The following is a 22,732-nucleotide window of genomic DNA, read 5'->3' as shown; positions in this document are numbered from 1 at the left end:
TTCATCAGCTTAATGACATCGGTATCTCTTAGAAGGACTTTCTGTCCTAACCACAAGATGGACACCGGGCCTCCAGGAATCATATCAGCATCCAAGGTAGGAAGGAATGGGGGAGGAGTTGATGCCGATCACCTAAGCATTGTCTTTATCAGGAAAGGAAAAGCTCTCCCCCAAGTCTCCCCGTAGCCTTATATTTACATTTTTGGGGCCAGAACTAGGCACATGGCCACCCCTTGATCTAAGGGAGGCTGGAGGAACGGATATCTCATGTTTTGAGTGTGAGGTGATCAAAGGAGAATGGGGTTGGATATGGAGGTTGGAATAGCCGCTTTACAGTTTCTACTCATTTAAAATAGCAACAAAAGGATTAACTTTCTAGTAGTGAACAAAGTAACAAATGTGCTAGATGCACAAAAAGAGCGATATTTCTGTTTTTTGATTATTCACTAATAAAAGTTAAAATTGAAAATAAACTGAGAAGACAGGGAAAATTTACCCTGGGGGAGCTAACTTGCTCAGATAGAACTTCCTGTGCTTAATTCTTAAAGGGCGCTATTTTTTTTTCCCTCAAAGTTTCCTTTTAGGGTAAATTTTAAGTTATTTGGAATGGTTGTTTCAGAAGGTGAGAAAAATTTAGATCGCTAGGCCAAGTCATTGTCTTTATTTTTTTCCCTTTACTTGTGTTATCTTTCTGGTACGTTTGCCATGAAACGTTGGAAGGCAGCATTTACTTACATCTCTTAGTTACGGCGAAAGCTCAATTCCACGTGTTCTAGGTAAAGCTACAGTATCATTACCCACAGATACATTTTGTTTTGTCAACTAACATTTTAGCTACTGAATGGGAAAGACTATTTCTGTGCCCTTTGTTATTTTGTTCGGGAATTAAATCACAGCTTTGAGAGTATAGAGTTTCTGGCAACATTTGCTTAAGGGAAGAGGCTCTACCACGCGTAAAGCAAATAGGCTAATACTTGGGGCTTCGCAAGTGCGCTAGCCTCTGGTTTTACTTCTCTTGTTATTTTTCTAACGTGATAATATGAAAGTTTATGCAAATACATTTTATTTTATTTAAATTAAAGTTGATTATGAAATATTTAAGCATAAACACAGAGAATAGTATAATAGCCATTATGTACCCATTATCCAGATTTTCCTTTTTTCTAAGAAAATAATTTGGAAGTATAGTTGAAGCATGGCTCTTCACTCTCCATTCCGCTTCCTCTCTCCACAAAAGTAACCACCATCCTGAAGTCCATGTGGATCCTTCCAGTCTCCATTTTTTTTTTTACTATACATATGTATATCTATAAAAATTTTACAGCATTCGCCTGTCATACTGTACATATTTATTACAATGTCCTTTTTATTCATCACTATGTGCTTAATGCAAATTCCTTATGACAGAAGGAGATATATCTCATCTACTTTAAGTATTATGTAGTTAATCTATTGGAGAACATACAGTTTTATTTTGTTGCTTTACAAAGAATGCTGCAGAGAACATCATTGTACATGTCTTCTTGGATAAACTTGCAAAGAGTTGCTAGGTCATACCTCTAGGGGTGGAATTGCTGAATCATAAAGTAAGGATATCTTCTGCTTTTCTGGATATTGCCAAACTGCTCTCCATACTGTTTGTACAAATTTATATTCTTAGCAACAATCTATGGTAATACCCATCTCCCACCATCTATCAACGCTTGGCATTATTGAGCTTTAAAATTTTTGACAATAGAGGAAGATAAAAGCAGTCTTCAAATTTGCATTCCTCAGATCACCAGTGAAGTTTTGCATATTTCATATATTTATTGGATTTTTATGTTTTTTTCATCTGGGAATGAGTCTTTATATTCTTTGTCCAATTTTCTACTGATTACCAAACACTATATTTACATTATGCTTCATTAGTTTACTAAGTGATGATGCCTCTTAGTCTTAAATTGCACTACAGTTTCATCCTGCCCAACCCCCTGAACATTAATATACACTTGACTGATTCCTTGGGTTTTTCATTAGCCACCGTGAATATTGTAGTCTCCCCATTGCTGATTCACAGTAGAGGCATCACAGCTACTGATTTGTGATCAATATCCGCCTCTCAGGCTCCAGCCTACTTTGTGCTCCTAGCTCACAATCTTTGCTTTTACTCCCTGTATAATGGTCCCTTACCCTTTCATCCCTATTTGATTTTTCTACCCTCCAGCTTCCATCTAAATCCTGTTGTTAACTTTTCTTTCCCAGGCTAAAGCTATCTTCTTCCCACACATCTGTCAGACACTCCAGTTCTGAGTGGTCCTCATTTATTTCCACTCTCTCTACCTCTGATTGTTTTCAGAAACCTTGGACCTGGATCACTGCTTTGACATATGCTTCTCCTTGTGCTTTTCTTTTCTTTTGGCCTTTGAATTATAATTTTTATTCAGCTTTTTAGTTAGGTTATATGAACCTCTCACACTTACCTCTCAACACCCCTTATTCTCTAGTTCTCTTTTTAAATAAATTAATTTCATTTAAGTTTGGGACAAAATTCAGGGGAAAACTTAGTTCTTCCTCAGAGGATAATGCTTAGGCTGCCGTAACAAAATAACACAAACTCAGTGGCTCAAAAAATAGAAGTCTATCATCTTACAGTTCTGGAGACTAGAAATCCAAGGTCAAGGTGTCAAAAGGGTTGTTCCTTCTGAGGATTGTGAAGGAGAATCTGTTCCACACCTCTCACCTAGCTTCTGGTCGTTTGCTTGCAATCTTTGGCATTCCTTGGCTTGTAGATACATCACTCCGATCTCAACCTTAATGTTCACACATGTTCATGTCTGTCTCTAAATTGCCCCCTTTTACAAGGACACCAGGCATTTTGTACCAGAGAGACCCACTCTACTCCAGGATGACTTCCTTTTAACTAATTACATAAGCAATTACACTTTTTCTAAATAAGGTCACATTCTCAAGTACTGGGGGTTAAGACTTCAACATATGAATTTTTAGGGGGACAAAATTCAACTAACACCTCCTAGCTAACATTATGTTGAATTACCCTATTTTCAACAGAGGAAACACTCACTGAGGGTAATGGGAAGCCACTGCAATTATAAAGAATCTCCAGACTCCGGTGTCTATATTTATGTCGTTCATTTAGCTATTTGGGGTCTAATGTTAGTCAACCACTTTTGCATCAAACTGGTCGGGGGTCTCATGTGTTCTTTGCAGTTTCAGTTCAGTTACACCTTCCTTTCCTGAGTGCAAGTCTATTTCAGCTCAGTTACACCTTCCTTTCCTGAGTGCAAGTCTATTTCAGCTCAGTTACACCTTCCTTTCCTGAGTGCAAGTCTATTTCAGCTCAGTTACACCTTCCTTTCCTGAGTGCAAGTCATCGGAACAGCTTCTACTGATTCCGCCTCTCTCTCTCTCACGATTATTTTATTTCAGGCACCTTGCAGACCTTCCTACTATCCAGCCTTCCTCAGGTTTGCTTCATTCTACCTTAGCAGAGATTCCTATTTTAGTTACGTAATCGAGATTAACTTGAAAGTATAAAAGATGCTGTCAAGTATTACTTGTACATATAAAATACGTATTAGGCCTTCTTTTCTAGCAAGAAATCAGATAAATTAAAGAGAAAGGACAAAAAAATGTATTGAGCAGGGCAGTGTATGTGGTACAGAGTATTATGTACTAAACTGTATTACCAGCCCATTAGGGGCTCATCTATCACCTTGTACTTCTTTTATTATGATACTTATAACATTTATTAAAATTTCTTGTTTTATTTCCTGTCATCTGTGGCTATTTTAGTTGGCGATAGAGGCTAGTTGTTCTATAGAAATCATTTCATCACCTGACACATAGTGGGTGCTCAATATCACTCGTTGGACAATTGCTTGAATAATACTTCACTGTAAATGCTGTCATCCCAATTATACTTTTTTGACTGAAATTTATACAGTCCTGATCACAAACAATTCAGCTAATTAGAATTCAGAAATGTTATGATTCCTGGGCCATTAAGAATTTGGGGTGCTGTTTTCCAAACTCAGTAAATATACAGTAACTGTAAATGGAGTAGCAGTGTAGTCCTAATCATAGAAGTTTGCTCATATAGATTAAATTAAAAAGTGACTATCCTGATTAGCAAGAAAATAAGTTTATATTTACCACAAAAGTGTCCTGAGTGGGGTAGAAAATGGCAATGTCAAAACACTGGACGCAAGAAAGAAAAGAAAAAAGACTTCACGATTCAAGGGCCTTCCCAGGCTCAGAGCTGCTTTCAGCTTTTACATGGTTAAATAAAGAATTCTGAAGTCCTCCCAAATGTATTTTAACCAGACAGCAGAAGCTGCGTAGATGTGCAGTGGCGCCTGATAATTTGGTGAACTCACACCTCTCCCTTTCAGCACCAGCCTTATTCTAATTAAAGGCAGAAACTGAAACCCAGCCATTAACAGTTTGAGAATGGATTCCGATTTTGGGATTGCACAATCAGTTAATGTTTATTTAGCTTCTACAAGTTGAGGATCCATGAGGAAAATACTAAAGAACGTCCTCTTGAAAAACCAAAGTGGAGAAGGCAGAATAGAGAATGAGGAATTTCCCCGTGCGGTGATGCCTCCCCAATGCTTCAGAGTCTGGTTTCCATCTGTGCACCTTCCTGAGAATGCAGGAACAGAGGTCATTTCCCTGCCTCGGGCAGGCAAGGGCTCCTGGGGTTTGAATCATAAAACCGTTAAGTGAACTCTGACCGAGCCGCCTCTTTGTTGTCTCCTACTTCCTCAAGCAGAGCACAATCTGACAGCTGCTAGCACAGTCTGAATGTGTTAAGAGTTTGGGGTTGTTTGTTTTTCAATGCACGAGTATGCCATCTTCTAACAGCCAGGAATATCATTAATCTGATAAAAGTTCTAACTGACCTATTTTGCTAGAAAAGTCTTTCACTACACTTTTAGAGTATCCACTCACTTGATGATTCTAAATTATTACAATCGGGTGAAATATAAAAACTATTCTGGCCTCACCCAGAGAAGTCCCTTCCTCCACAATAAACACTCGGCTGGTCTCCACTCTTTCCTATTCCATGGTTGTTCGAGTACATTCTCAAAGTTACGGTGTGAGTGCGTGTATGTGTTTTGTTAGGTTTGTTGGGAATCTAAGTTCCAGGAGTCTCTTTCGCGAGTCTGCCTTTACCGAGAGGTCGATCTATTCTAAGTGTGCACAGTAACTCTAACTGATAACACAGCTTTTCACCTAATTGAGTACAATTTAATCATAAAAGGACCCTCACCTGATACACAGCTGGCTCTGTGGCTTAGTTGGCTAAAGCGCCTGTCTCGTAAACAGGAGATCCTGGGTTCGAATCCCAGCGGGGCCTTACTTCTTTTTTTAAAACCCGGTCCTCCTTTCTGGCAATTCATTCAAATTTTTAGTCTGAAATCATCTTTAATCTAAACAATATCAAATCCACTGCTTGGAGCTTTAATCTCCGCAACCTCTCCTCCTTCTTTTGCATTCCCAATGACTCTCAGGCTCTCTACTGGTGATCTATCACATGGTTATATTGGGATTTAACTACTTGGGTGCTCAAGATCAGTCATGAATAGAGAATTTCTAAAACAAAATTGGAAAAATTTTAAGTCAAACCGTTTAAAAACATACTCTGCTGGTTTCTCAAACTCCAAGCAGTCTTACTTAAATCAGACATAGTTAGAATATGTTTGCAATTTATTGAACATTTGCTATTGTCGCATTTTGTATGTTTTCTCCCATACCTTTAAATCTCTAAAAATAGTCATGAAAGTAAGCATTATGATGTACATTTTACAGATGAGAAAGCTGAGAACAGGGGAGAAATGAAGTAACTTGCCCTAATCACAGAAGGTAAATAGTTAATCAAGCTAGAGTTTAAACCAAATTCTTCCCAAAGTCATGGTCTTAAATATCAAATATTCTTATTTATAAAATAAAATAGTGTCCAGTATGTTTTAGAATAATAGTTTTTAAAATTGGATAGTACTAAACTCATTAGATTATCTAATGAAAACTTTCGCCTATGATCATCACCAAAAAAAAAAAAAAAAACCCAGTAGACTTAAAAATAAATTTTGTATGTTCTTTCAAGGTTTTCACCAACCCCCTTCAGCTCTTGAATGTCCATGAACAGCTAAAAAATCCTTGACTTTCACAAATAAATAGAGTAAACCACAAATGAGTGTTAAGAAAACACAAGCTATTATAGAAACACAGTTTACTTCTTGACATTGATTTCTACAGGACTAGTATTTCCTCTCCTGGTGTGACTTAAATTGGGCTATTAGGCACAGACATCTGGTTGGAGATGTCATGACTCTGGACCAGCATGCCAATTCCAAGAAATTATATTTCTGGATGTGAGGTCACTGAATTGAGTTCTGGAAGGAATTCTACCTGCGCAAACAATTCTTACAGCTGATCCCAAGCAGCAAAAAGATTTACTTTCATCTATTTTAGCTGATAGTTATGAAGCTCATTCATTCATCACTCATTCATTCCAAAAATTATGTATTGGCCTACGCATCCAATGTGTGGAAAGGTGAGTTGAAGAGGTCTGGTCTCCACCTCAAAGGAGATAAGAGCTTAGTGTGGAGGAAGGAGGAGATAGAAATAAATTAATAATCAAAAACAGAAATGTAACATCATGGCTATGATAAATGCTAAAAAAAACCAAAAGAGTGACTGAGGTTAGGAGAACACATGTGGGATTTCGTTTAATCAGGGAGGTCAGAGAGAGAGAGAGAGAGACTTGAGGTGCAAAGAAAGAAAAATTATGAAGAAAGAGAGGCACAGCATAGGACCATCCAGGCAGAGAGAACCAGGTAAAGTGCATAGAACTGAAGAAAAGCCAATATCGCTAGAATGGAAAGGATATAAACAAGCAGGATGAGAAATGTGGCTGCAAAGGGATAGGGCTAAACTGTGACAGGCTTTTACCGGTCATGTTGAGGAGTTTTAATTTTACGTTAAGAGCAGCCAGAATGCATGTGGAAGTCGACATGAACACATAATCATTTTTAAAAATTACTAACCAGGACAAAAAATTGTGATGTTGAAGATTTATGTTCCTAAGTTGTTTATTGTTTTCTTTTTGGAAAATAGGTTTAAAATGAAAAAGAGTAGAATTTAAGAAACATAACCAGAGGTGCAGAAAGCGTATATGTAAGAAATAAGTCAAGAGAACTGACATCAAGTTTTATGGAGAAAAATCCCCCAAATTGAGAGAGTCTGTTTCCATAACTCCAAGGGAGGTATGGCTCATGAGTGACTCCTTTTCAAAATGTTTTTAGAGCAAAACTTTGGCAGTTGGATTGGCTCCTGTTTACACTTCGACTTTGTACCATACATCATGAAATTTCCCAGGGGTTTGCTGTAGCCACCTATGGTTCTACTTTTTCTGATGCCAGCCTTTCCAAAAGTCTCTTGATCAGAAACACTTGTATTCATGGTCATACTGAGATAAAAGCCAATTTTGAAGCCACTTAATTCTGAGCTGGGCCTGGTCAGGTTCAGGTAAATCTAAAGCCTTTAGTGACATTGATTTCATACATCTTCTTTCTGACATTCAAGACCTATACAATGTATATAATTTGTGCACAACAAAGTACGCGAAATACATTTTAGGGAAAAGTGGATCATATATTCATACAGAAAAGTATTTTTGTGCCAGAGAGGTTGTGCAGCCCTGGGGATGTAGCTCAGTGGTAGAGCGCATGCTTTGCATGTATGAGGTCCTGGGTTCAATCCCCAGCGTCTCCAGTTTCTTATTTGTCAGTATCCGCTTAGCATGATTTTTAAACACTGGATCTTGATAAACAAACATACTTGGTCTTTAGCACTTTTGATATTCCTAAGCAATTTAAACTTAATGAAATCAGATTTCATTCTAGTTTGAAAGTCAAACATACTGCTGAAAGAAATTTACCTTCTTCTACTGCCATTATAACAAAGTCCGTTACAAAAAGCCCACAACTTGTATCATACTTAATGGTGAAAAATTGACAGCTTTTCTTCCAAGATCAGGAGAAAGGCAAGGATGCCCACTCTTATAACTTCTATTCAACATAGTACTGGACGTTCCAGCCAGAGCAATTAAGCAAGAAAAAGAAATAGAGTGCATCCAAATCAGAAAGGAAGGAAGAAGTAAAATTGTCCCTCTTTGCAGGCAACATGATCTTATATATAGAAAACTCTAAAAACTTCATTGAAAAACTATTAGAACTATTGAACAAATTTAGTAAAGTTGCAGGGTACAAAATCAACACAAAAAAGTCAATTGTGTTTCTATACACTAACAATGAACTATCTGAAAAGGAAATTAGGAGAACAATCTCATTTACAGTAACACCAAAAAGAGTAAAATGTTTAGGAATAAACTTGACTAAGTAAGTGAAAGACTTATATACCGAAAACTACAAAACATTAATGAAAGAAATTAAGCAAGACACAACAAATGGAAAAATGTCCCATGTTCATGGGTTGGAGACTAAACATTGTTAATGTCCATACTACCTAAAGCAATCTATAGATTCAATGTAATCCCTATCAAAATTCAAATGGTGTTTTTTACAGAAGTAGAAAACAATTCTAAAATTCATATAGAACCACAAAAGACCATGAAGAGTCAAATCAATCTTGAGAGAGAAGAACAAAGCTGGCAGCATCACATTTTCTGATTTCACAATATATTAGAAAGCTAAAGTAATCAAAACAATATGGCACTGGCATAATGACAGGCATATAGACCAATGGAACAGAATAGCAAGCCCAGAGGAAATCCATGCACAAATAGTAAAACTGATCTTCAACAAGGATGCCAAGAATACACAGTGGGGAAAGGATGATCTCTTCAACAAATGGTGTTAGGAAAACTGGATATTCACATGCAAAAGAATGAAATTGCACCCTTATCTTATATCACACACACAAATCAGCTCAAAATAGATTAAGGACTTAAACGTACATGAAACCTGGATCTGTAAAAATCTTAGAAGGAAACATGATGGAAAAGCTTCATGATATTGGTGTTGGCAATGATTTCATGAATATGACACCAAAAGCACAGGCAACAAAAATAAAAATAAAAAGTAGGACTACATCAAACTAAAAGGCTTAATCCACACAGCAGAAAGAAAAAAATCAAAGGAAAGAATCTTTTGGTGGATTGAAAAGGCAACCTACAGAATGGGAGAAAATATTTTCAAACCATGTATTTGATAAGGGAGTAATTAAAAACTTTGGGTAAAGGACAGGGATAGAGCCATCTTGCAAGGTGCATCCAATCTCAGGTTCTGGGCTTGGTCAACATGTGTGTAAATCTCAGCCTGGTCCAAGAAGGAAAATTCCACTCAGTAGATTGGGTGAATAAACCTCTATCCTGTGGAATAAAAATTGTAAGAGAGGTGCTGAACACTTAAATGTAAAAGGTCATAACAATTTAGAAACAGGTTTTAGTGTAAGGTAGGTGTCCTCAAGGTGTGGTCTTCAGACCAGCAGCATTAGCATTACATCTTGCTAAGCATACAAATTCTTGGGTCCCACTTCAGACCCGTGAGTCAGGAACTCTGGGGGTGGGAGCCCAATATGCCGTGATTTAATAAGCCCTGGAGTTGATTCCTATACGTGTTAAAGTTCAAGAACCACTGGTGTCAGGAAATGATGAATATGACATTACTATATCACTTTTTAACAGTAACACAGTACCAAGATGTTTCCAAGATTTAAAGATAAAATAATTTGACATATTAGGCCTGAATTTTTATAGTGTATATTAAAATAAATATTTAAGTGCATGAGGGAAATCTAAGGTTTTGAATTTAGTTTTCATATATTGTGAAAACAGTACGTATTTTTAAAAATCAGTGAAATGTGCATTAGACAAAGTACAAACAGCAGCAGATAATTCTCTTGATATTTGAAAGCCCTTGAACACTAGAGAATCTTTCCACTAGCCATACAAAAAGAAGCAAAGAAGGAGATAAAGATCAGTAGAAACAGGTTAGGAAAAGCAAAAGGCAGAAATAAAGCCCATTTTCAGATACAGAGTTCCCCCCTGCATTGGGACACAGCTGGACACACCAGGGATGGAGCCCAAGACGTCCCTCATAAGAACATGCTCTACCACTAAGCCACTTCCAAGGGAAGGATGGAGAGAGGGACTTAGGAAGGAAGGGAAGAAGGTAGGTGGAAAGGAAGATCTCTCTAGTCTTTGACCAAAGTCTTTTCCAAAATATAATTCCAGGGACACTTTTCTTAAACCCCAAATCAGTTTAATTTCACAAATACGTATGAAGTGCCTACTAACCACAGGCTCTCTGCTTTCCTCTCACGACTTGTAGCACAGTTTTCCACTGTCGTCTAGCTCCTGCAGGGCTGTGAGCCCAAGCTGTACCGTCCATCGCAGAACTTTACTCAACCATCTAATCGCTAGTAGCTCTGAGCACAAAAGGCATGGTCTAAATCAATAAGTTTATGACCAAAATTATAAAGAATTCCTCGTTCATGGAGAGTAATTGCAACCCCCGGTTCCCTGGATTCAAAGGCTGAAAGGTTAGCATCTCCCCGGCGGGTCAATGCAGTCTGAGGGCTGAACATCTTGAAACCATTTAGACCTGGCAGTGCTCAACCTCTGGAGGCTGGTGCTCAAAGAATTTAGGACCTTCCGCCGCTCGGTGATTGTGTAATACGTAGTTATCACGTTTGAGTCTCATTCGTTACCGAAATTCAACAGAAAAATGACTCCACCCCTAAAATTGGCCCGGCATCACTACTCACAGATTGGAGTAAGTGCTACCAATGTGTCCATTCTTCCACGTTGGGGCCCTGGCAGGCTTCCCGAGTTACATCCAACATACAGTCTGGCCTGTAATTTTCTCCTCACTACCACGCCTGCTGCCTTCCTTCATGTGGCTCCTTCTCTGGAATTGAACACTGATTAAAATCTCACTGATGCAAATTTTGCAAATGTGTAAAGTGAACACGTTGTTTGGGGCCTTCCCAAGTTCTTGGAAAGTGCAGGTACAAGCGAACCTGATCATCAGCTTCGGGTTACATCTGCCAAGTTGGCTTCCTTAGAAAAATAACTCGCATCCCGCATCCACAGTCCCGCCAGATTTTAGTTCGGGAATGAATGTAGCGATCTGAGCAGGAGAGGAGTGTATTTTCACTGACCCCACCAAGTGTCCTTAGTCATGCAGGCTTAGTCAAGCGGAGCCTGTGCTCTGAAAGGATAAAAAAGGTAAAGACTCACTGGTAGGAAGAAGGGAAGGGGATACATCTGGCAGTTGGCCCAGGATCAAAGGAGCCCCACCAAGAAGCCAAAAAAGCCCGAAGAACGTGCAGCACGACTGCAAACGCTTGCACTAGTGGCGGCCTTAGTCGCTGGCTCCAGAATGAACTTGCCCTCGGACGGGAAGAGGCAGTGTCTTGTACTCAATTGCCAACCCGGACCCAGCTTATGGGGAACAACACTTGCAACACTTCTCAGGCCTAACCACTACCCGATACCGGAGCTGAGCGAGCTCGAGACACGTCCATGAGCGATCCCCGCGCGGACTGGTTGGCTAGACGCTCCAAGGACCAGGCGGGCAACAAGGACTGAGGCAGAGGAGAAACGGGAAGCCAAGCGATGGCTCCAGCGGAAGAGAGACTATGGCCCCCAAGGCACATCCTGCGCTCCCAGGTCCCCTTCCTACCACCTGAGAAAAGCGGCCACACAGCCACGGATCATTCCTTCACTCTCGAGGTTTCCGCGATACATTTTCTACCCTGGCCGAAAAGAGAGAGGAGGGAATTGGGACGAAGAAGAAGGGGCAGCGGTGGTCTGGCGGCAGCGCTTTCTTACAGCAGAGCGCTCCACTAGCCCAGGAGCGCACCCAAACACAGCTGGGGTCGGGGGGGGGGGAAGTGGGGGAGGTGTTGGGTGGAAGAGGGAGGAGGCCACAAAGTCTAGCAATCTGCATGCTAGCTTAGGGGGAGCAGGATGCTGTCATCTCCGCCGCAGCTGGACCCGAGCAGGGACCCGCCAGTCGTACCCAGCCGGGGTATCAGAGACGACCCGAGGTGCAAGGCAATGTTTACTCCACAGCACACAGGACTACGTGGTAGACGGGGACTGACGTCCGGTTGAGCCCGAGTGGACCGCTCAGTTACCAGCGCGTCTGGCCGCCAACGCCTGCGACTGGCACGCCCCAGTCAGGGCACCCAGAGCTCCCTTCCACCCCTCGCGGTCTGCACAGAAACCACTCACCGGGGCGAGGAGCAGCGGATGGTGGGTAGAGGGGAGGTGAGCTCTGGGATAGAGAGATGCCCGGCAAGAGCTGGAGACTTAACGGAACTCTGCGGTCGGGAGATGGGGATGGGGCTACGCGAGGCAGTAGAGTCGTTGGATGTTTGCGCCTCATTAATCCCGGTGTACCCGCTTTTGCTCCCATTGACGAGGCTTTCAGTAAGAAGTCCATCCACGCCAATGGTCTTGCGCCTTGCTAGAGGATAAAACCATTGACTTTATTGCTAATTTTTATATATTTATATTCATTTATTTTTATGTCTCCCTTATTCGGTTCCAAACATTTCACCTCAGCGTTTGCCGTTTTTTTCTCCTATTGTTTATCTACTCTCTCTTCCTCTTTCCATCACGGCTGTGCCAGAGGGATTTGGGGAATACTTAGGGCACCATCGCTGCTCTGGGCACTTTCTGGGAGACTTACAGTGCTCCAGAGACCCCAGGAACAGCAGGACTGGTGACAGAGCAAGACTAGTTCCAACCATAGAGAAGGCGGCGTCCCCGGGGAGGAAAACCCGGTGAGGCCAAGGAGTCTGCAACAAGGAGGAAAGGCCGGGATGGAAGGCGAGGAGCTGTGTCCTGCCCTCCACAGTTGGCCAAGGCAGAAAGGAGCGAGTGAGAGGCAGGACAGGGCACAGGCTGGAAATGTGACCTGGCTCCAAATGCTAGGAGCTACCCCGCGGAGTCAACGGGGCATCCCAAGCTGACTCCTAGAGCAGAGACAAGGCCTGGTCTGCGAGGAATGTTAGTCTGCCCAACCCGCGATGTGAATGCTAAAATTAAACTCCCGAGAAGAGAGAACAAGGACCATGCTTTTGTTGCTGAAGAGTGGGAGGACAGATGTTGGCAGCTAAGACTGTGAACAGTTCTGAAATATACTCCGCGGTCTGCTCCGTGGAGCACAGTGATCGCCTGCACCAGGGAGGGGACGTTCCGGAGCTCGGGTGTCAGCGCTGGAACGTTGGTAGCCCTTACCCATCCTGTCTCCAGCAGAATTACCAAATACGTCACACCAGCCCCGTGTCCACATCACAGTGTCACCGGGAGGCCCGAGCCGTCTCACTACCGGCGAACTGGATCTCTTTTTCTGTGGGTCTTTGCCGAGCGTAGATTCAGTAAAACCAACTGATGCGGTTCAGACTCAGCTTGTGTCTTAGGCCAGCTAACCAACAAACAACCTGAACAAATCGCTGCGGGGTACTTATCTCCGGCATCCATGCTCCACGGACGCCCAGAACTTTGGCTGAAATCTGAGAAGCGCAGCCACCCACTGCTGCAAGCCCAAATTGGTCCTCATGTACAATTCTTGGCCTTTATTCACTGGGCCAAGTCTTGTCTTTCAAGACTCCTGGAGTCGTCAATTTCTGATCAAGAATGTGTTATACTTTCTGTCTGCTGTTGTAGTTACCCACACTTGTCTTTGCCAGGGCATTTATATTGTACTGAAATTATCTGTTTAGATATTTGTGAATCCCCCCTCTCTCCCATACACTTCATCACAACATTCTCTCTACTGTAACATATATCCTGAACAGAGTATACCTGTAATTTATTTCTCACGGTTCTTTTTTGAGTGACTGCTATGTGCCAGGCTCTATGGCAGGGGCTTGAGATGGAGTGGTGAGAAAATCAGTCACAGTCTCTGCCCTCCTGAAGCTACCTTACTAGAGAAGGAAACAAACTTAATCAAATAACATAAATCTGCAGTTGTAAACCGTGCTAAATGATATTAAGGGGAAGTAGAGGGAACCTATGGATGGTATTATTTAATAAGCATTTGTTAAATCGACCTGATTTTGTTTCTCTGAATGTAGTTAGAAAGAGGCGACAGAATTAGTCAGCTATACTCCATACCATCTTCAGGAGAACTATTGGTCAATAATCAGAGGAAAAAGTAGCCCTTTGTCTTTGGGGATGTAGCTCAGTGGTAGAGCGCATGCTTTGCATGTATGAGGCCCCGGGTTCGATCCCCGGCATCTCCACTTTAGCTAGGCTGTAGCTGAGTTTTAAGGTTCAGTGTGTTAAATTACCAAGAACGTTTAAATATTACTCAAACTCCTCCAGTTAGTAAAAATTATAAATCTAATATGTCAAAATCATGTCAATATCTTAGGACAGCTTTAAATCTCATCACTCATTAACAAAATGATCATCAAGCTTTCCTCTAAAACAAATCTCTGAGTGGGGAACATGAAGACAGACATCAATTGACTGAAGGTGAATGATTTGTGACCAGAAACATAGTTTCCTGGAGCTCAGTTGAAGGTGATTCTACCCTATTCTCTTAGCTATATTGGATCATCTTCTCTTAAGAGTTGCACTTTGAGCCTTATATCAGGAACTATCTGAGCTATTTCCTCTAAAATACTTTTTCCTCCTTGGTCTTTTCACCAATACACTATTTTTTTTGACTATCATATACACGACCTACTGTGAACCAATTTTTCAACTGCTTGTTGAATGGTCTGGCTCAATTGAATCTCAGGTCACTTGAGTGACCTAAATCCTCACATTTTCTTCTCATCAAGAAGAGCTGAGTTACTGGCACAGTCTTGAACAAAGAGCTCTGCAAATCAGATTTCTAAAACAATTTTTGACCACAGATTGAGGAGAAAACAGAAATAGCTGCAAGGATGTAATAAAAGAGTACATAATTTGCATGCGTGAGGTTCCCAGTTCTATCCCTGTTATCTCCACTTTATGTCTTCTCCACCAAGGGACAAGTTGCAGTAAAACCTCTAGTTGCTCATCTCTCTGTTCATTCATGGCTTATTTTATTCTCTTTGTCATGCCACTGCTAGTTTTTACTTTCAACTTTCCTTCCCACTTCCTTGTGGTATAAAGATGCCCTTTTGGTGGTATTTTTGGTCAACAATCAGAAAAGTCAATAATACCCATAGTGAAGGTGTGGTTCAACGGTAGAGTAAAGGAATCCTCTTGGAGGACACAAATTTGATCCGCAGCATTTCCTCTTTTCATTTGCCTCTTTAAAAGTCAAGACATGGCTAGAATTCTGTAAACAAAACAAGGCTTTTGGTTTTGGCCCCTTAGCAACTCTTAAAATAGACTAAAACACCAGAAGTATAGGCAGTCAAATTTAGATGTATCTGTTTGTTTATGTATTTATTTATTTATTTTTATTGATATTTCATTTTTATTGATACTAGCGCATTCCATGTGCTAGCTGGCTCAGTGGGTTAGGTGCTGATACTGAGCAAGCTTTTGCTTGTTGTAAGGGCCTCTTTTATGAATGGTAAATTTAATTTGTCCTTTCACATGTCTCCCACATCTATTTACTCTATGTCCTGTCTAATATCACATGATGAAAGCTTTTCCCCTTTTGATTCTAGGTTAAAATTTCTCTATTTTCAATTATTGCCCCATAATTTTCTTTTCAATAGATCATCCTTGTTCTGGTGGAGCAGCTGTTGACCTAAGGAATGAGAACTTAGTAAATTGAAGACTGACGCCACACTGATCATATACGCTCGTGATTGTTCTTGTGTTCTGTGACATGTAAACATGAAACATTTACAAGTAACTTAAACATAAAATAACCAAGTCAGTACCACCTTTCTTTATCTTAGTTTGAAAAAGAAGTGCAAATGCTGAAATGAAGCCACATTGCTTCTAACGTCAGAACCTCTTGGATGCTGTTCCTTCGACTCTTTGGTGGAAGGGGGAGAATAAAGTATGGGTGCGTGTCCCACTCTGTCAATTATCTTGCAGTAACATTATAATCTTTGCCACAGGAAAGTTCTTCATTCTAACTTCCCTTCTTCCTGGCTTCCCTTTGACACCCACTACTTTTAAATAATATATACCTTAGAACATAGCTCAGCTAGAATGAATTCTCCATGGAGGTTAGAACAGGTCTTTTTCAATTACAGTAGCTGGTTCTGAAGAAAAAAGCTTCTCATACAAGAGAAAGTTGGATATACAAACTAGCTCTCCATATTGCACCATTCTGGTTGACCTGTCAGTAGGCAAAGGAGTCATTATTATGTTTTTATGGTTGATATTTGGTTCTATTCTTTCATAATAATTACTGAGGACAAAATTTTAATAAGAAATAATAACAATTCAAAACCTCTTTCTTTCCTATTAAGCACACAGTAAGTTAACTGTCATCATCATTATCACCTTTATCATCATAATTTTCATTACTATTATCATATATTGGCACACAAGACTCTAACAAGCACAATCTGTAAGGTTACGAAAAGTAAGAGATAAATTTGAATAAATCAAAATTAAATATTTCTTTATTTTCACTTTATTCTTTAGTTTTAAAGAAACTAAAGATTGTTAAAGATTAAGATACCTTAGAAACAAAGGATGCGTTAGCAAAAATTAACACATTGATGACTGTGATGATTAGTTTTGTGAGTCAACTTGACTAGGCCATAGAACACCCAGGTATCTGATTAAACATTATTTCTGGATATGTCTGTGGTTGTTTCTAGAAGAGATGAGCATTTGAATTGTTAGTAAAGCAGATAGCCCTTCCCAACATGAATGGGCATCATCCAATCTGTTGAAGGCCGGAACGCAGAGGAAGGTTGCCCCTGACTCTTTGAGCTGGAACACCAGTCTTCTGCCCTCAGGGCTTCTAATCTCAAGTGTTAAGACTTGAACTGGAATCTGCATCATTGGCCCTCCAACTCTCAGACCTTCAAACTACATGATATATATATATATATATATATATATATATATATATATATATATATCATGTATATACATCATATACATATGACATATACATGATATATATATATATGACATCACATATATTCTATTGGTTTTGTTTCTCTGGAGAATACTGACTAACACAATGACAGATTAGGAGAAGTGGATTTGCAATATTTAAAATCAACAATGAAATCATTTCTAGAATATTCAAAGAATAACCACAAATCAATAATAAACCTGTCAACTCTTCACATTGCTCAGATTTCTTTTTAATACCTTTACTGAGGTATAATTGATATACAAAGGGCTACACATATTTAATGTGTACAATTTGATAACTTGGGACATAATCAACACTCATTATACCACCAACACAAACAAAGTAACAGACATATCCACCACTTCCCAAAAAGTTTTCTCGTGTCCGTTTGTTTTTGTTTTGTGTGTGAGAGAGACGGAGAGAGAGAGAGAGAGAGAGAGATCTATCCTCTTAACAAATTTTGAAGTGCACGATACCTTATTGTTAACTATAGGCACTATGTTGTATAGCAGATCTCTAGCATATTCATCTAGTACCATTGAAACTTTATACCCATTGAACAACAACTCCCCATTTCCTCCACACTAAAGTCCCTGGTAATCACTATTGTGTCCTCTACTTCCATGAGTTTGACTATTAGAGATAGCTCATATAAGTGAAATCGTGCAGTATTTGTCCTTCTGTGACTGGCTTATTTCACTTATCATAATGTCCTCCAATTTCATCCATGTTGTTGCAAATGGCAGGATTTCATTTTTTTTAAGGCTGAATAATATTCTTTTATGTATGTACCACATTTTCTTTATCCATTCGTCTGTCAATGGACACTTCAGTTGTTTCCATATCTTGACTACTTTGAATAATGCTGCAATGAACACGAGAGTGAAAGTATCTCTTTGAGATCCTGATTTCAATTCTTTGGGATAGGAAATGCAGAAGTGGGATTGCTGGATCATTTGGGAGTTCTATTTCTCCTTTTCTGAAGAACCTCCATGCTGTTTTCCACAGCTGCTGTGCCGTTTTACATTCTCATCAACAGTGTACAAGAGTTCCAATTTCTCCACATTGTCTCCAATACTTAACCTTTTATCATGGTTTTTTATAATAGCCATCCTATCTGTGGCTATGGAAAGATATCTCATTGTAGTTTTGATCTACATAATACATATATCATCACGTTGTACACTTTAAATGTATTACAATTCGATTTGTAAATTACCTCAATAAAGCTGAGAAAAACTGCATACTCTGCAATTATTTTCAAAGAACAGAAGCCATTCTTTGATGAAAATAAAATAAAATTAAAATATAGTTAAATATATGATATAAAGTATTTAATGTAAAGTATAAAAATTTTAACTCTTGATTTTGGACATTTTAAAACACAGTAGAGATCATACTGTAATGAATACCTACATAACTATCACACAACTTCAGCATTTCTCATAATTTTGTTGTTACTGTTTAATTTTTACCAACTTTCACTATTTTTGCTTCTTTCCTTCTGGAATACAAACCAAATTCCAGACGTTATACTAATTTCAACTATAAATATTTTGCGATGTATAACTAATAGTTATAAACTTTCTTTTTAACATCACCATAATAATACCACAACCAGTATAATTAATAAAACTTCTTAACATAATCTAATGCTCAGTCCATGTTCAGTTGTTTTATTTTCCAACTATTTTGTTTGAATCAGGATCCAAACACGTTACGTTTGTCTGTTATCCTCCTCGCATGTCATTTAATCTGTACCCATTCCCCCTCCCTCTTTTTCCCATGTCATTTTTTTCTTTAGGTTCAGTTTGTCCAGGAGGATTTCCCACATTCTGTCTTTGACTGATTGCTTCCTTATGGTGTTATTAAGCGTATTCCTATATTCCTAATATTTACTGTAAACAGATTGTTTACCTAGAGAAAGCATTAATTTTTAACACAAGTATTTCATTGGTACTGCCAGGTATGTTCTATTTCACTGCGGTCAAGAGGCACATGATGGATAATGGTCTCACTTTTAATGATGTGACATTGATCATTCATACCAGGTGACGTCAGCCTGCTCCATCCATTCTGGAGTCCCCCATCCAATTTCACCTCATGGTTGTAGCAGCCATTGAAGATCGCGACTTGGATGCATTACAGCAATATCAGTTGCAAAATGTTGACTCTCATTTTACTATTCCTCCTGCATGTATTAGCTGTAATTCTTCTACAGAGAAAATCTTCCCCTCATCAAGTATATTTTTATCCTGAAGTACATTCTATGTAAGAGAGGTAGTATAAATACTTGATTCTTTTCTCTCATTTGTCAGCTTTCAAAACAATAAATTGATGTCCAAAAACCTCCAATGGCTGAATGTAGGAAGACTATGCTGTGTGTGTGTGCGCGAATTTTATATCCAGGTTCTTTACTAAATTCTCCATTTGTAGCTTTTCTCTTTTGAGGAGTGGTTTCCAGATACATAATCCTATCAAGATATAGGGAGATAGCCTTAGCCCTTCCTATCCAATGCTTCATTCTCCAATCACTTTTTCAGGCTACATACCTTGATTATTACCTCTATTATAACATTAAGCAGTAGTGAAGATAATGGATATCCTTGTCTTGTCAGGAAAAAATTTAAATGTATTTGACCACAAAATACCTGGCTTAAATAGGTGGTACAGGTCATAAAAACCTACTAAAAATACATTTTACAGCGTTATTTTCCAGAATAAAAAAATAATTTCTAGAAATCAATAAGTTTAAAAGGGACTTTTTTCCCTCTTGCGTTATGTATTCAACCAACATTTCCAACTAGCTCTGGCCTAGGCAAACCAGCTATGATTTTTGTATTGGTTAAGACATGTTGGTGTTGTGGGATACTTATTTGTGTTGGGGGCATTAGAAGTGGTTGTCCACTCAAATTTATTTCTAAAATGAGCCCAACTTGTCATTCATTTTGATTGAAATTTTCTTGAACAAGAGATATTTAGATGCTTGGTTTTTCACATTCGCAATGAGTTATCTCAGCAAAGTGGCGGTGGTTCTAGATTCACTGAACCAGCCAATCTTCATTCAATCTGTATCATTCATTTTAGTCTTGGAAAGCAACACACACTATGACAGACAGTACTCATTGTCCCTCGTGTGCATGCAACCCTACCATTTATAACTGGGGCCCACTGCTTTCATATCCGGTGATTCAAGAAAACATAAAGTACAAGTGGTGGGATGTTCATAAGAAAGAAATTAATAAGATCTTTTTCTGCCATTCCACCTCCAGTGTGTTCTTTGCTCCGAGAACTCTTCAGAATTCAAAATAAAGCGAATGAAACTGAGGGTCTGTTATTTTTATCTTCTTTTCTGTTTTCAGCACGGAATCTAAAGAAATTAAGACAATTAATTTGCAAAAAGGCTTGTTACTTAGGATCCAGGACATTTCAGGTGGTGGCAATGCTGTCGGGGCAGAAACTGGGTACCACAAACGCAGTATAGGCAACCAGAAAAGTGAATGGCAGCAGACACTGGGTTTAAAGAAAGAAACGAAGGGAAAACAGCTCTAATCACAAGTGCTTTCTCTTAAAACTGGTGGAGGTGCCGGGGATTGAACCCGGGACCTCGTACATGCTAAGCACGCGCTCTACCACTGAGCTACACCCCCAGCTACGACCATTTTACTTTGGATTCCTTTCGTGATTTATAATCATTATTTTTTCGCTTCTTAAAGGTTCACTGAATTGCAGAGAAAACGTGAATGTAAACTTCTCCATTTGCGAAACGTACTGCGCAGCGGTCTCAGAAGAAAACAGCAGAATGAGGCTCCAAAGAAGGAGGCTGAAAAGCGACAATCTGTTGTCTCTCGCTCTTTCCAGCTTCATTTCCTGCCTTTTCCACGTGTAAAGCCTCAGAAGGCCCAAGCAAGTAGCTGAGCCGCTGGGGTACCCGCTGAGAAGGTGGCGTTGGGAAGAGATCGGGGGTGGAGTCAAAGGGGGTCCTCGCCTGTAGCACTTCAGTTTCCGTGTCCAGCACCAGCCTCCTTGGAACAAAGACCCTCAAATCATCCCCATTTCCGGAAGCCAAAAAAATCCATGGACTATTTCGTGGTGATGGCAGGGAAGGTCCCTGCGAGTTCACCATGTCCTGGATCGATCACTTAGGACAAACTGGAAATCACGTAGGCGCCCAGATCCGCGACCAGAGCAACGTTTACCTCCCGCAAAACCCTGGTGGTCCCCTGCTATGCGCAGCTGGTCGAGGGTGGGGTGGGGGTGTTGCTTAGGCGCAAGGTGAGGAGGCATGGCAGAATTGGCTTCTGTTTCCCTACGACCAATCCTTTGGGAACCGGGAAACTATGAAGAATTACTGGTTCCTTGGATGTTTTTTGGGGGGACGGGGTGGGGGTAGGAAGGAGCTGTCTATATTTTAAAGAGCTGTCCTGGCCTTGCCCAAGTTCACAGCAGTTGATTTCCCTAGCGCCTCCGGTGCAGTCTCTCTTTCTCTCTTTGAAACAATTTCAAACTTACTAAAAAGTTGAAAAAACAAAAATAGTACAAATCCGTATACCTTTTATCCAGATGTAACTATTGTTAATGTTTTATCCCGTTTGCTTTATCATTTGCTTGCTTTCTCTCCCATTTGTAAGTTGCAATACACCGTATTCTTTTACCCTTAAATATTACATAACCACAGTACTCTTACGAACTTTAGCTAATTTAGCATTGATACAATAGCTGTGTTTAATCTACAGTCTGCATTCCAATTTGACCAATTGACCAATTTCCTCCTCTAGTGCAGGATCTACTCTAGGGTCAAGTATTGCATTTAGATGGCACGTCTTTTTAGCTTTTTTTAAAATCTAGAACATTTGTCTTTTATGATATTGACATGCTACTTGAAGAATGCTGTCTTTTTAATTTAGTTTTTTAAATAGAATGTCTTTCACTTTGGATTTGACATGTTTTCTCGTGATTAGATTCAGGTTATGCATTCCCCGCCGGAATACTACATAGATGATGTCGTGTGCTTCTCAAACTATCATATCTGGAAACAAGAGAGGGATATCTGCCTTGGACTGGTGAGGTTAACTTTGATCACCTGGCTTGTGGGGAAATAATTTAAGACTGCGACTATTTTGCTCCTTCTCAAAATTTGCCCCAAGATTTAACATCCACTGTCTGAACCAATTTTTATTATAACGGTTGCAAAATGATGATTTTTCAACTCCAGCCCTCCCGTGACATTTACAGTCAGTGCTTGGCATGCTACTAAGCAAGACTTCCTGCTTTTCCCCATTAATTTCTTAATTTATTATTTGTATGGATTCCTATTTTTTCAATGGTTCATAGTTGATTACAATACTTAATTACTTTGGTGCTCAAATAGTCCCAGATTTGGCCAGTGGGTGTCCCTTCAAACTGGCTCCTATGTCTGTTTGCAATGCCCCTGTCATTTTTTGAGTAGTCTTTGCTTTCTCACTCACTCTCTTGTTTCCACTCGCCTAGGCTGAGTCTGTCCTCATGTCCAGTAAATAAACACCCAACACTGGGACTCCTGCCCAACAGAAGTGAATGAGGAAGCTGACAAGCAGGATGAGAATTTGGGCTGGGGAGTTGTATTTTATTTTCAACTGATTTGATCCTCTGGTCTGACATACCCCTTGCAAAACAAATAGGGGTGAGGGAAAAATCACAAAGATAATATT

The 22,732-nt window shown here is 39.8% G+C and overlaps 4 non-coding genes across 4 annotated transcripts; 3 read left to right on the top strand and 1 right to left on the bottom strand.

Moving 5' to 3' along the window:
- The first annotated feature begins 5,291 nt into the window (after positions 1-5,291).
- Positions 5,292-5,365, top strand: TRNAT-CGU (transfer RNA threonine (anticodon CGU)). Its single transcript has one exon. It is a non-coding gene; the product is annotated as a tRNA-Thr (tRNA).
- A 2,345-nt stretch (positions 5,366-7,710) lies between these two features.
- On the top strand, positions 7,711-7,782 carry TRNAA-UGC (transfer RNA alanine (anticodon UGC)). The gene has a single exon. It is a non-coding gene; the product is annotated as a tRNA-Ala (tRNA).
- A 6,435-nt stretch (positions 7,783-14,217) lies between these two features.
- On the top strand, positions 14,218-14,289 carry TRNAA-UGC (transfer RNA alanine (anticodon UGC)). Its single transcript has one exon. It is a non-coding gene; the product is annotated as a tRNA-Ala (tRNA).
- A 6,331-nt stretch (positions 14,290-20,620) lies between these two features.
- TRNAA-AGC (transfer RNA alanine (anticodon AGC)) lies at positions 20,621-20,692 on the bottom strand. The gene has a single exon. It is a non-coding gene; the product is annotated as a tRNA-Ala (tRNA).
- Positions 20,693-22,732: the final 2,040 nt, after the last annotated feature.

This window comes from Equus przewalskii, chromosome 19, assembly GCF_037783145.1.
Source record: "Equus przewalskii isolate Varuska chromosome 19, EquPr2, whole genome shotgun sequence".
NCBI lineage: Eukaryota > Metazoa > Chordata > Mammalia > Perissodactyla > Equidae > Equus > Equus przewalskii.
The sequence above is the reverse complement of the archived record's forward strand: the minus strand, read 5'-3'. Positions and strand labels throughout refer to the sequence as shown.